Genomic DNA, 12,471 nt, shown 5'->3' on the forward strand with positions numbered 1-12,471 from the left:
GCAAGAGGTGATAAGGACTTTAACTAGGGTAGTAACTGTAGGAGTAGAGAGAAGAAGATCTGTAGAAGAGATGTTGAGGAAATAGAAATGACAAAATTTGGTAAGTGATTAGGGTAAGTGAAAGTGAGGACAAAAATAAATCCATCTAGGTTGTAAACTGAGGTGACTGGAAGGATAGTGGCCCCTGGACAGAGAAAGAGTTTAAAAGAGTAGTGTATCGAGGGGAAATATAATGAGTTCTGTTTTGGACTTGTTGAATTTGAGATGCCTATAGGGCATACAACTGGACATATCCAATGTGCAACTGAGATGCCCAACAGAGAAACATTTATTTCTGTCAGTTGTATAAAATACAACCAATACACAAAACTCAAATACAACTATAATTTTAAAATAAATTAAATTATTTCCCTGTACTTTTTTTGTTTTGTTTTGTTTGGTGAGGCAATTGGGGTTAAGTGACTTTCCCAGGGTCGCACAATTATTAAGTGTCAAGTGTCTGAGGCCGGATTTGAACTCAGGTCCTCCTGACTCCAGGACCAGTGCTCTATGCACTGCACCACCTAGCTGCCCCTATTTCCCTGTACTTTCAACTATCATGGAAATAAACTATTGGAGAAATTAAGTTAAAAGGACATATTGTTCAATCAATCAATCTAAAAGCAATCTAAAACCTTGAGGACATGACACTGTGCTCACAAATTGCATTTACTTAATTACTAGGCCAAATGACCATATTGTAAAATATTATTTCTTAGCTCCTTTTGGCTGATTAAAATTTGGATCCTCCAAAGAGATGGCTCAGAGACAGAGACAAAAGGAAAATATTGCATGGTAGATTATTAAAAACTTTCAATTCATTGCACCCTGAAGACCAACTTAATTCTAGCTAGAGTCTTTAGGTTCAGATAAGAATTGGTTCAACCCAGAGATCCCCTTTGGAGGTTGTCTCCTATTTGTGACTCTAATTACTCAAACTATCCATATGTGGTAATAAATAATAGTAATAATAGCCAATTTATATACTACTTTACAAAGGGTTTTCCTTACTACACTTCCTCAAGGTAGATTATAATCCCAAGGGCTCCAAGTAGACTTCCCAAATCTTCAAGAATACCCCCAAATCATTTAAATTTCCCTTATTTCCTTATGTCTTATAGTGGTTTGGGATTAGTCCAGTTTTCTCAAGACTACTTTGATGGAAACAAATTCCCTGGGGGACCCCCATATGGACTAATTCCAAATATCTATCTACCTATCTACCTATCTATTTTCTATATATTTATATTTAGAAGGAAGACATCTAGTCCAACCACCCACTCAATGAAAGAACCTCTTCTTTATGACTCCTGATATATCTAGTTTCTGTTTGAATACTTCCAAATGACAGAGAGCTTGCTACCTTAAAGGTAGGCCATTCTGTTGTTGGACAGCTCTAATTGTTAGGAAATGTTTTTTCTTATTGTGAGTCAAAATCTACTTCCTTACAATTCTCACCCATCCATTAGTCTTAATTTTCCTCCAGGGAGCAACCTAGAACCCATCTATTTTCTCTTTTATAAGAATAAAGTCTGAGTAAACTAGGAATTTAAAAGTCTGACACTCCAGAATTGCCACATCTAATTCACAATGTACATGATTAACTGAAGATATCTGACCATGGTACTGAGAAAGATGTGCATTAGTGAACCAGAAACATATCTGTGTTATCATAGACTCTCACCTCAGAATGTGCAGACCTAGTCATTGGGTAAATCATTCAGAAAACTGATCTGATCACAGAAATCTGTTACTTGGCTACTACTCACAAAAAGGTATTGTCTTCACTAAAAGGTAGCCCAACCAGTCTGAGTAGAGAACAATCAGAACAACAGAAAACAATGTTCTGTGGTTCAGTTTACCATAAATTATAGGATATTTCTCAAAAATGCTATTCCGAGGGGCAGCTAGGTGGCACAGTGGATAAAGCATTGGCCTTGGATTCAGGAGGATCTGAGTTCAAATCTGACCTCAGACACTTGACACTTACTAGCTGTGTGACCCTGGGCAAGTCACTTAACCCCAATTGCCTCACCAAAAAAAAAATTTAAATTAAAAATGCTATTCCTCACAACCAGTTGTAAATAGTTATTTTTTTTTTAAATATAAACTTCTTACCCAGGCTCTTTCTTTTTCTAAACCCTAAATAAAGGCATGGAGCAGCTAGGTAACACAGTGGGTAAAGTGCTGGCCCTGGAGTCAGGAAGACTCATCTTGCTGAGTTTAAATCTGGCCTCAGACACTTACAAGCTATGTGACCCTGAGCAAGTCTCTTAACCCTGTTTGCCTCAATTTCCTTATCTGTAAAATGAATTGGAAAAGTTAATGGCAAGCCACTCTATCTTTGCCAAGAAAATCCCAAATGGGGCAGCTAGGTGGTGCAGTGGATAAAGCACTGGCCCTGGATTCAGGAGAACCTGAGTTCAAATCCAGCTTTAGACACTTGACACTTACTAGCTGTGTGACCCTGGGCACGTCACTTAACCCTCATTGTCCCACAAAAAAAAAAAAAGAAAGAAAGAAAGAAAAGAAAATCCCAAATGGAGTCACAAACAGTTGGACATGACAATAGCAACAAAATAAGGGCATTCTTCAAGGCTGTTTATAGCTCTCTACTCTTCTTTCCCTATGCAGTCTCTTTTAAAGGCATCCTCCTCTCCTGTGGCTGCATTCTCTATAAACTTTCCTAAGGTTCAAGTTACCATCACTTTGTGAGTGGCTTTTAAGGTCTCTGTCTCCAGCCCTGACTTCTAATTCCCTATTCCTATCAACTATATTACCATTCTCCTAGAACAATCGTATCTCCCTCATTGGAATGGAAACTCCAATAGCAACAACAACAACAACAAAGTTATATAGTCTAAAAACTTTGGCATCATCTTTGAAGTACTCCCACATACATTCAATCGGTTACTAAATTCCATGATTCTTCTTTCACAATTTTTTTCAGATTTTGCTTACTTTTCACTGCCAACATATTAGGCCCTTATTACTCTCTTTCCTGAACTATTATAATAGCCTCATAACAGGTCTCCATAAATCTGGTCTCTTCCAACATTAATAAACCTTGCTCTAGCTTATTCTTCTTCAAATGGGGTTTTTATTATGCCATTTCCCTCTTCAGTATACTTTTATAACTTCCCATTGCCTGCCAAATAAGCTCCAAACACATAAACATGGTATTGAAGGCCTTCCATGATAGGACCTAAATCTATCTTAAACAAATTAGCCTAATTTACTAATCATTTCTTTCACATCTTATGCTTATATCCATGTTTTTGCACATGCTTCTCCCTCTAGCAGTATTATTTTCTCTAGGCCCTATCTTCCTGTGCAAAAATCCTAAGTGACGTTCTTCAAGGTCAAATTCAAATAAGGTCTGATCTGTAATAATTTCCTTAATTATATTAGCTAGACTCAATTTATCCCTCACTGAATACCTATTGCAATTGTTCTCTGTTGTGAGAAAATAATGGGTTTTGGAGGGGATTGATTGGACTGAATGACTGCTGATTGACTCACTTGAAGTTGACTTGATTGAAACCACACCTACCTGAGATGCTGGCTCTCAGGGGTTGTAGATGCTGACCTCAACACAGGATCACCATCAAGTTCAGGGAACCAATGGATTTGGGGGATGCTAGCCAATTAGCTTGAAGCAGACTGCCTCTCCTCCAGATGCAGAGGAACCTTTCATTCAGAGTTTTCTCTCTTGAAGAGGCTCATGGTGGAGGACTTGAGGAAGAACCAGACCAGGCTGATCTTTAGGCTAGATAGGCCTTTTCTTAACTTTCTGACCCAGGTGTTCTTTTTACTAATACTTGGTATACTTTAATAAATGCTTAATGTCCCAAAACTGGTGCTAAAGCTTCTAATTTATAAGTAGCAAATGTATTAGAAACCCCAGCTAATTTTCCCTAAACTTGGGACAGAAATAAGGTGACCACACATTTAATTTTAAATGTCACACTGTATAATTTATATGGCTTGTATCAGTATTTCACTCTGTGATTATTAACATAAGTCTTGTCATACTTACTAGATAATTAACTCATTTAAGTTAGACAATATAACAATACAGAATAAATATTTATTTAGCATCTACTATATGCACAGAGCTCCATTCTAGGTACTAAAGAAAACAAATCCCAAATTGAGATAAAGCCCAGGCCCTGCCCACAATAAACCTATAATTTGGTAGAGAGATAAGAGGCCAACATAATGCTTGAATACTTTGATGGATTCTTGATCTTATTTGTGTGAGCAGGCTCTCCAGGTGTGCAGATCCTAGCTTATCTATACCTTTTGTCCCTGTGAGATTCTTGCTCCTGTCCTTCCATAAATCTTTTACAGAAGAATTACCCAGTGCTATGTTTGAGATAGCTATGTTAAGTTAGACCTCCCCATCATCCTTGGTGTTACTTGCAATTTTGATGATTTGGAAATTTTGGTATTCAATTCCCAATCCATTTAGCTTAACTAGAAGAATAACAGTATTTATCTCAATTGGAATGGAAACTTCTTGTGAATAAAGATAGCTTCTTTCTTCAATACTTGGATCCCCATCACCTAGCACAGAACCTGGCACTTAGGAGCTTAATGAATAATTGATTAAAAAGATGGATTTTGGGAAAGACTTCTATGAACTGATACAAAGTGAAGTGAGCAGAACCAGGAGAACATTACAGTAACAACAACACTGTACAATGATCAGCTGTGAATAACTTAGCTATTTTCAGCAATACAAAGATCCAAGACAATCCTGAAGGACCTTGGTTTCTTCAACACCATGGAACAAGATATCCCTGGCTCCTCCCCTACCCCCCCCTTCCTGCCTCCTTTCCTGTATTGTCTCCTCCTCCCATTAGATTGTAAATTCCTTGAGGGCAGGGACTGTCTTTCTTTTTATTAATTATATCCCCAGATTTTAGCACATATGGAAATCCTTTTTTTATCTTTGTATCCTGTGACTGATTGCTTCACAAAGTTGTTAAGTCAATTAACAGCCATTATCAAATCCCAATTATGTTTTGTTTTGTTTTTGGTGGGGCAATGAGGGTTAAGTGACTTGCCCAGGGTCACACAGCTAGTAAGTGTCAAATGTCTGAGGCCACATTTGAACTCAGGTCCTCCTGAATCCAGGGTCAGTGCTTTAACCACTGAGCCACCTAGCTGCCCCTAAATCCCTATTATGTGCCAGGAACTGTGCTAGGACTTGGGATACAAATACAAAGAAAAGCAGTTCTTGTCCTCTAGGTGCCTCCATTCTGTTTGTTAAATTAATGGATGCTAGATTATGTACTATTCACTTTGGGGTTGAGGGTGTTTGGGCATGGGCATTGGTGAGAAAAGAGAAGGAAATATTTAGGAAAGATTCTTGGGAGATGAGCTAAGAAAAAGATAGTAGTAGAGCAGAATTGTTAAAGAGTAGCAAGGACCTAGCTGAAGCTGTATTGAAGGAAATCTGCTTGATATATTTTTGTATGTTCCATTGAGTCCTTTTTTTTCAGGGCAATGAGGGTTAAGTGACTTGCCCAGGGTCACATAGCTAGTAAGTGTCTGAGGCCAGATTTGAACTCAGGAAAATGACTTCAGGCCTGGCATCCGCCTAGCTACCCTGCTGCCAAGAATGTAACCCATTAAATGATCATTCCCCAATTAATATAATAAGCCACATGGTATAGTGGAAAACCTGTTAAGACTTAGCCCTCTGAGCCATTTCCAAATCATGCCACTAGCACTTTGGCCCTTCTCTTTCTCCCACCAAAATTTGGACCCTGCACCTGCACCCTCAGTTCTAAAAGATGAGCCTTCACCTTAAATTGCCTGGAACTGAGCTACCACACTACTTCCTGGCCATGGCCAAACTACATAAGCTGCCATGCATGTCCTTGCCCCTCTCCCTCCTTTCCAATTCAAGTTCTCCTCTATGAGTTGTTTCCTAAAGGCCAGGACTATCTTGCTTACTTGTATTTGTATCCCCAACACTTAGTAAAGTGATTGCACATAGTAGGTACTTAATAAATCTTTTAAATTCAGTCAGTCAATCTGTCAGCTGACACCTGGTTTCAAACCCTGACTCACACTAGTTGTGTGACTATGAGCAAGTCACTCGCCCTCTCTAAGCTTCAGCTTCTTCTTCTATAAAATGAGGAGAATACATACCTATTATAAAGGGTTGTCATGAGACAAGAACACTCAGGATTGTTATATATGAAAACATCTTGCAAACCTTAGAACATTTATAAATGTCAACTATTATTATTTTTGCATTAGTAAAGAGCACATCCAAGCAGGAATGGGATGCCATAAAGGTAAATGTTGAGAGGAAGATGAAGGTTAAGGGTTCAGAATAGAAGACTCACCTACTTAATCCAGGCCTGGTTTAGAAACTGCAGTGGGGGGCAGGGAGAGGGGAAGAGGCATGCAGGCAAATGTTCACCAACTGGCTCTCTGTAGGGAAAACTGTACACATGACACATTTTAAGCTTAACATTTCAGTTTAACATAGTATTAACATTTTTCCATCACTTCCTTAGTCTAGACAATCAACAAAACAATAAATCATGTCCTGATTTGCAGCATTTGCTAATTTCCAAGACGTAAATGCTCACGCTAAAAAATTTTAAATTGGCTATATAGAGCTGACTCTAGCTGCGCCCCCCCCACCCCCCACCACAATGAGGGAATCAGCACAGCCAAAACAGTGAGAGATCACGACTTCTAGGAATGGAGAAAGGACAGAATTTAACGTCCTTTACAATCTGGCTCCCACTTATCTGTGGGGCTTTATTTCTTATTATTCCCCTTCATGAACCTATTACATTCCAGCCAAGCTAGGCTACTAACTGTTCCTCAGACTCGGTGATTCATCTCTCATCTCCATGTATTTTCACAACATATTCCCCATTGCTGGGGTGCACCCCCTTCCCACCCCTGTCTCTCAGAATCCTTGTCTTCCAGCTCAGTACAGGTGCAATCTTGTCCAAGAATTCTTTCCTGATTCCTCCTTCTCCTTCCCTTCCCCCTAGCTGAGAGTGATCTCTTCTCAATTGTCCTCATACTATACTTATTGGTTGTAACTCCCTAGTAACTGAGTGTAGGTTCCTTGTTTGTTTTTTGTTTGTTTGTTTGTTTTGTGCCTGGCACATAATAGGGGCTTAATAGATGTTGAATTGCACTAAAAAGTGAGGTGGGAAATTTCAACAGATAAAATCCACCCAAATCATAAAAATTGCCTAGGTATTATCCTACTTAAATAAAGAAAGCCTGCACTTGTTTCATGAGAGGAGTGAACAGAAGATAGCATTCAAGATCCTAAACACCTAAAAGTCTCCAAAACGGCACCAAACTTTTTCTCATACTCAAGTTATGTAGTATAAGAGGACACAGTATAATCAATAGAAAGCTAGTCTCATAAACCAAGGAAACTTGGATCCAAGTCCTGCCTGTAAAACACACCAGCTGTATGATCCTGGGCAAGCGCTTCACCTCTCAGTGCTATTGCCAACTCTCTGAGGCTCTGAGTTACAGAGAAAGCATTAACCAACATTGGCAGAGGGTGTTCCCTCTAGTTTCTGTCCAATTATGTCATATTTCATTTGTCCTAAGCTAGACTATGGAAAAGTGTAAACAGTGTGGTCAATTCCAGGGATCAATTCTGAAGCAAGTGTTAAGGCATTAAAAAACTGGTTTACAAAAGGAAGTGAAGAGTGACAACTCCAAATTTATCAACTGATGATAAGCTTTTATGAGTAATGAAATGTCAAAACAATGAGAAAAAAACTGAAAAAAGATCATTTGAGGCTTTGTGAGTAGGCTGTAAAAGTTGCAGAACACTAAATTAGAGGGTTGGGAAAGGGATGAATCTAAATAAAATACTACAACTCTTGACTTTACACTCTTTTACCAGACCCTTTTCTCTGGGTGTGTACCTGGTCTCCACTTTGATGTCCCACCAGGATGATATCCAAAATTTTATCCTGAATATTTGGCTGATAATCTATTCACTCCTCCCCCAAACATGTGACATATCCAATTTATCCCCAGCTGCCAATAGAATCACAATCCTCCCAGCCCAGTCTAATCCACAGGATAGAAACATTATAAGTACTTCTTACTCATCTCTTTGTTTGCCCTCACAGATTAAAATTAGGTCTTGATGATTCTTTTTTCTGCAAATCTTTGCTAACTAGCTAACTGCCTGTCTCAAGTTTCTCCCCATTCTAATCCATCCTGCATTCAGCCACTAAAGTGATTTCCCTAAAACCGAAGGTCTTTTCATGTCATATCCCACCTAACAAGCTCCAGCAGCTTCCTATTATCTCCGGAATCAAATACAAAATTCTCTATTTGGTACTCAAATCCCTTCATAACTCAGCCTCCTCCTACCTTTCCATTCCTCCTAGACTTTACTGCAATACTTTTTGATCCAGTGATGCTGACCTCCTTGCTGTTCCGCAAACAAAATACACCATCTCTTGGCTCTAGGCATTTTATCTGGCTGTCCCCTACCATGCTCTCCCTCCTCTGCTCCAACTACTTCCCTTCCTGGCTTCCTTTAAATCTCAACTAAAATCTCACCTTCCTAATCCTTCTTAATTCTGGTGCTTTCCCTCTGTTAATTATTTCCTGCATATCCTGTATATGACTTGCTTTGTGTCTCTTTGTTCACATGTTGTCTCTCTCATTAGATTGTAAGCTTCTTGAGGACAGGGTCTATCTTTTGCTTCTTTTTGTATCTCCAGTGTTTAGAATAGTGCCTGGCACATAGTAAGCACTTAATGTTTACTGATTGTCATTTCCACGATAGACATACTAGTAAACGATCTCTATATGTATTAGAATATAAGTTCCTTGAGAGCAAGGAAGAACTGTTTCATTTTGTCTACATATTTCTTGTATCAGACATTGTCTGGCACATTGTAGCTGCTTAATAAAAGGCTTATTGATTGATTAATTAGTTACTATCACTTCACACCTAAACCAATACAATAGTTCCCTAGTTGGTCTCTTTACCTCAAATCTCCCTGAGTAATAGTCTCTCCTATATACAGTTGCTAAAAATTTTATCAAACATTATTTTCATCATTTTGCACTCTGCTCAAAAATTTATGCTCACTCTTGTAAAATGAAATCCAAACTCCTCAGATTGACATTCAAGGTTCTCCATCACCTAACCTTTCTCTATATCTAACAAACCTCATTTCTCATTACTGCCATAGATAGACTTTATATTTTGCCACAATATTCATTTATCCTGGTTAGTCCACTAGAACTACATTTATCCCTTCTACATCCTGGGGGTTAGGGGAACAGCACCCCCTCAATCTGGAAAATCATAAAGTTTTTTGGACCTCTCTTCAAAGCAAAGAAGTAGTCTGAATTTTTTTTTCTTTTATAGGGTATTTACAGTCTCTTAATGTAAAATCTGGGGGTTGGTATTATACAATACTATACATCTATTATGCATTTCTGAGTTTCTAAACGTTTTCCTGTGTTGTCTGCTAGCCTTCCTGTGTCATCTGTGGCTTCCACAAAACTCCCCCCAAATTCCCATTTAATTCCTTCTGATTCACTATATATTTAAACTATGATGGAGAAAGTTGCAGTGTGGAAGAGATAACTGTAACATCATAATGGAAATTCTTCCTGTCCTCATTCTTTTGCACATGACACTTGTTCTTCATGGCCTCTGTTGTCATATTTTTCTACTCCTTTTACTTTACAAAGTATATTATTTGATTGGCAAGGCATTTCTCATTTGCTTATTCATTTGGTCATTAAATAAAATTTTTTTGAGTAGCTCTGTGAAGTCCCCCAAACCAATGAAAAAATCATAGATCGGACTTAAAAAAGAAAAATCCTTCAGTGACTGAAGCTTAACTAAGTTTATGGAGGCTCAGAAGCCTTTAGTTAGTCTTTTAGGAACATGAGAGACAATTCAAGAATTGTGGAAAGAGCGCTGGATTTTGAGTCAGAGGACTGGAAATTATAGCATGAGGAAACTAAGGTTAAATGGCTTACTTAAGATCATATAGGTACTAATAAGTGGCAGAGCTAGGATTTGAACCTGACTCCTCCAGCTTCCAAATCCAGTGCTTAACTGGATATTAAACTGTCATTTGGAACTACTACTTACTACCTCTGGGATCTAGGACAAAACATTTAATTGATCCAGGTCTTAATTACCTTATTTGTACAATAAAGGGATTAGATAAATGGAACCTACATGGTTCCTTCCATCTCTAAATTCTATGATCTTATACCATCCATTAGATGCCGAAGTCACTCACCAAATTGTGGTTCCTAAATTTCATTAAGAAGACAGCATTGTTCATTCCTCCAAAAAGAATTGGTCAACGGCTATGAAAGAAAAGCTCTTAAAAGAAAAACTGCTATTAATGTGAAAAAGTACTCCAAAACACTAATAATAAAAGAATTACAAATCAAAACAACCTTGAGGCTTCACTTCATGCCCAGCAAATTGGCAAAGATGACAAAAGACAGAAATAGTCAATGTTGGAGAGATTGTTGAAAGACTGGCACAATTTTCAAATTCCTCAACTTTATCACTGAGATATAGGAGCTATAGTCTCAGCTGAAAGGCATTTAGTTGCGAGAATGTTGAGTAGTTTCTTCCCAATGTGTAGCCTAAAACTGTGTGACAGAGGTTACAGCCATAAGGATCATAATAATATCTGTGGGTATGGTGGTTCACGTGGGAAGTTATACGATTTTAGTAACCTCTTGTTTTTAACTTTTTTCTAAAAAATAAATTAAAGAACACATAACACTGTCTAGGCATAGAAAGTTTGACACTTCAGTTTTTGATAGGTTGAAATGAGGATCCTCACCTATCAAAGACAGACTGCAAAATTACTTAAGAGTTTGGGCTCAAGGGATGGTCATGCTGCATAGGTGTGAATCGTAACTTCTTGTTTTTCTTCCTTTAAAAACCAAAATCTTCCCAGCTTCCAACTTGGGAGTTTAGGTAAAGAGAATTTGTTTAGAAACAAAAATAATTGATTGCTAAATGAGTCAGATTATCTCCTAAACTTTTTTTTTTTTTAGTGAGGCAATTGGGGTTAAGTGACTTGCCCAGGGTCACACAGCTAGTAAGTGTCAAGTGTCTGAGGCCGGATTTGAACTCAGGTCCTCCTGACTCTAGGGCTGGTGCTCTATCCACTGCACCACCTAGCTGCCCCTCTCCTCCTCCTAAACTTTTAGGATATGTTCATGACATTTTTTTGTATATTATTTGTCATATGTTTAATTGTTGCATTTTGTACATACTTTTAAAATTTTATTTCCATGTACCTTTATAGGTCAGGAAATGAGAAAATATAATTGTATAATGCTCTGAAATGTATAAATGTACAAAAAAAGTAAATAAATAATCTGAAAAAGAGACATTAATGCATTGTTGATAGAGTTAAGAACTGATACAACCATTCTAGAAAATAATTTGGAATTATTCAGATAAAGTGACACTTAGCCACTGACAAGAAGAAAGGATCTATATATACTAAATACTTATATCAGTACTTTTGATAGCAAGAAAGAACTGCAAATGTCTGGGGGCAGCTAGGTAGCTCAGTGGATAAAGCACCAGTCCTGGATTCAGGAGGACCCGAGTTCAAATCCAACCTCAGATACTTGACACTTACTAGCTTTGTGACCCTGGGCAAGTCACTTAATCCTCATTGTCCCAGAAAAAAAAAAGCAGGTATCTATAACTTGGGGAGTGAAATGATTTAACAACTTGTGGTACATGAAGGTAATGAGTGATGAGATAATAATTGTAAAGTGTTTAACATAGTATCTGGCACATGGTAAGGGCTATATAAACATTAGCTATTTAAGAACTGACAAACATGGTAAATACAGAGAATCAAGAAAAGATTTTTGTAAACTAATAACAAATAAGCAGAGCCAGTAAAACAAGATACACAATAACTGCAACAATGTAAATGGAAAAAACAAGCACAAAACAACTGAAACTGAAAGTTGTAAAAGTATAAAAGACAAGCTTGGCTCCAGTAAAGGAATATGACAAGATACATCCCTTCTCCCTCCCTTCCCCTCCCTTACAGAGGTGGGGGATAAATGGGTGTGGAACATTACATATAATTTTGGGTTTTTTTTGGATCTGTTAATCAGTTTTTGCTAATTGTTTTCCTCTTCTTTTTTCCTTTTAATTTTCTGATATAGGGGGTTTGCTCTCTGGGAGACGAAGAGAAGAAAATGAGGAAACCTAGGCCATGGAAAAGCAAAAGCAATCTATTACTACATTTTTAAAAATGGCAATGCAGGGGTAGCTAGGTGGCAAAGTGGATAGAGCACCAGCCCTGGAGTCAGGAGGACCTGAGTTCAAGTCCGGCCTCAGACACTTGCCAACTTACTAGCTGTGTGACCCTGGGCAAGTCACTT

General features: G+C 38.0%; 1 long non-coding RNA gene across 1 annotated transcript in view; it reads right to left on the reverse strand.

Moving 5' to 3' along the window:
- Positions 1-12,471, reverse strand: part of LOC122734991 — a 54,272-nt gene that overhangs the window by 34,380 nt on the left and 7,421 nt on the right. Inside the window, exon 4 of the long non-coding RNA XR_006354090.1 lies at positions 6,405-6,504. This is a non-coding gene — a long non-coding RNA (uncharacterized LOC122734991). The remainder of the gene's footprint in view (positions 1-6,404; positions 6,505-12,471) is intronic.

This window comes from Dromiciops gliroides, chromosome 1, assembly GCF_019393635.1.
Source record: "Dromiciops gliroides isolate mDroGli1 chromosome 1, mDroGli1.pri, whole genome shotgun sequence".
NCBI classification, from domain to species: domain Eukaryota; kingdom Metazoa; phylum Chordata; class Mammalia; order Microbiotheria; family Microbiotheriidae; genus Dromiciops; species Dromiciops gliroides.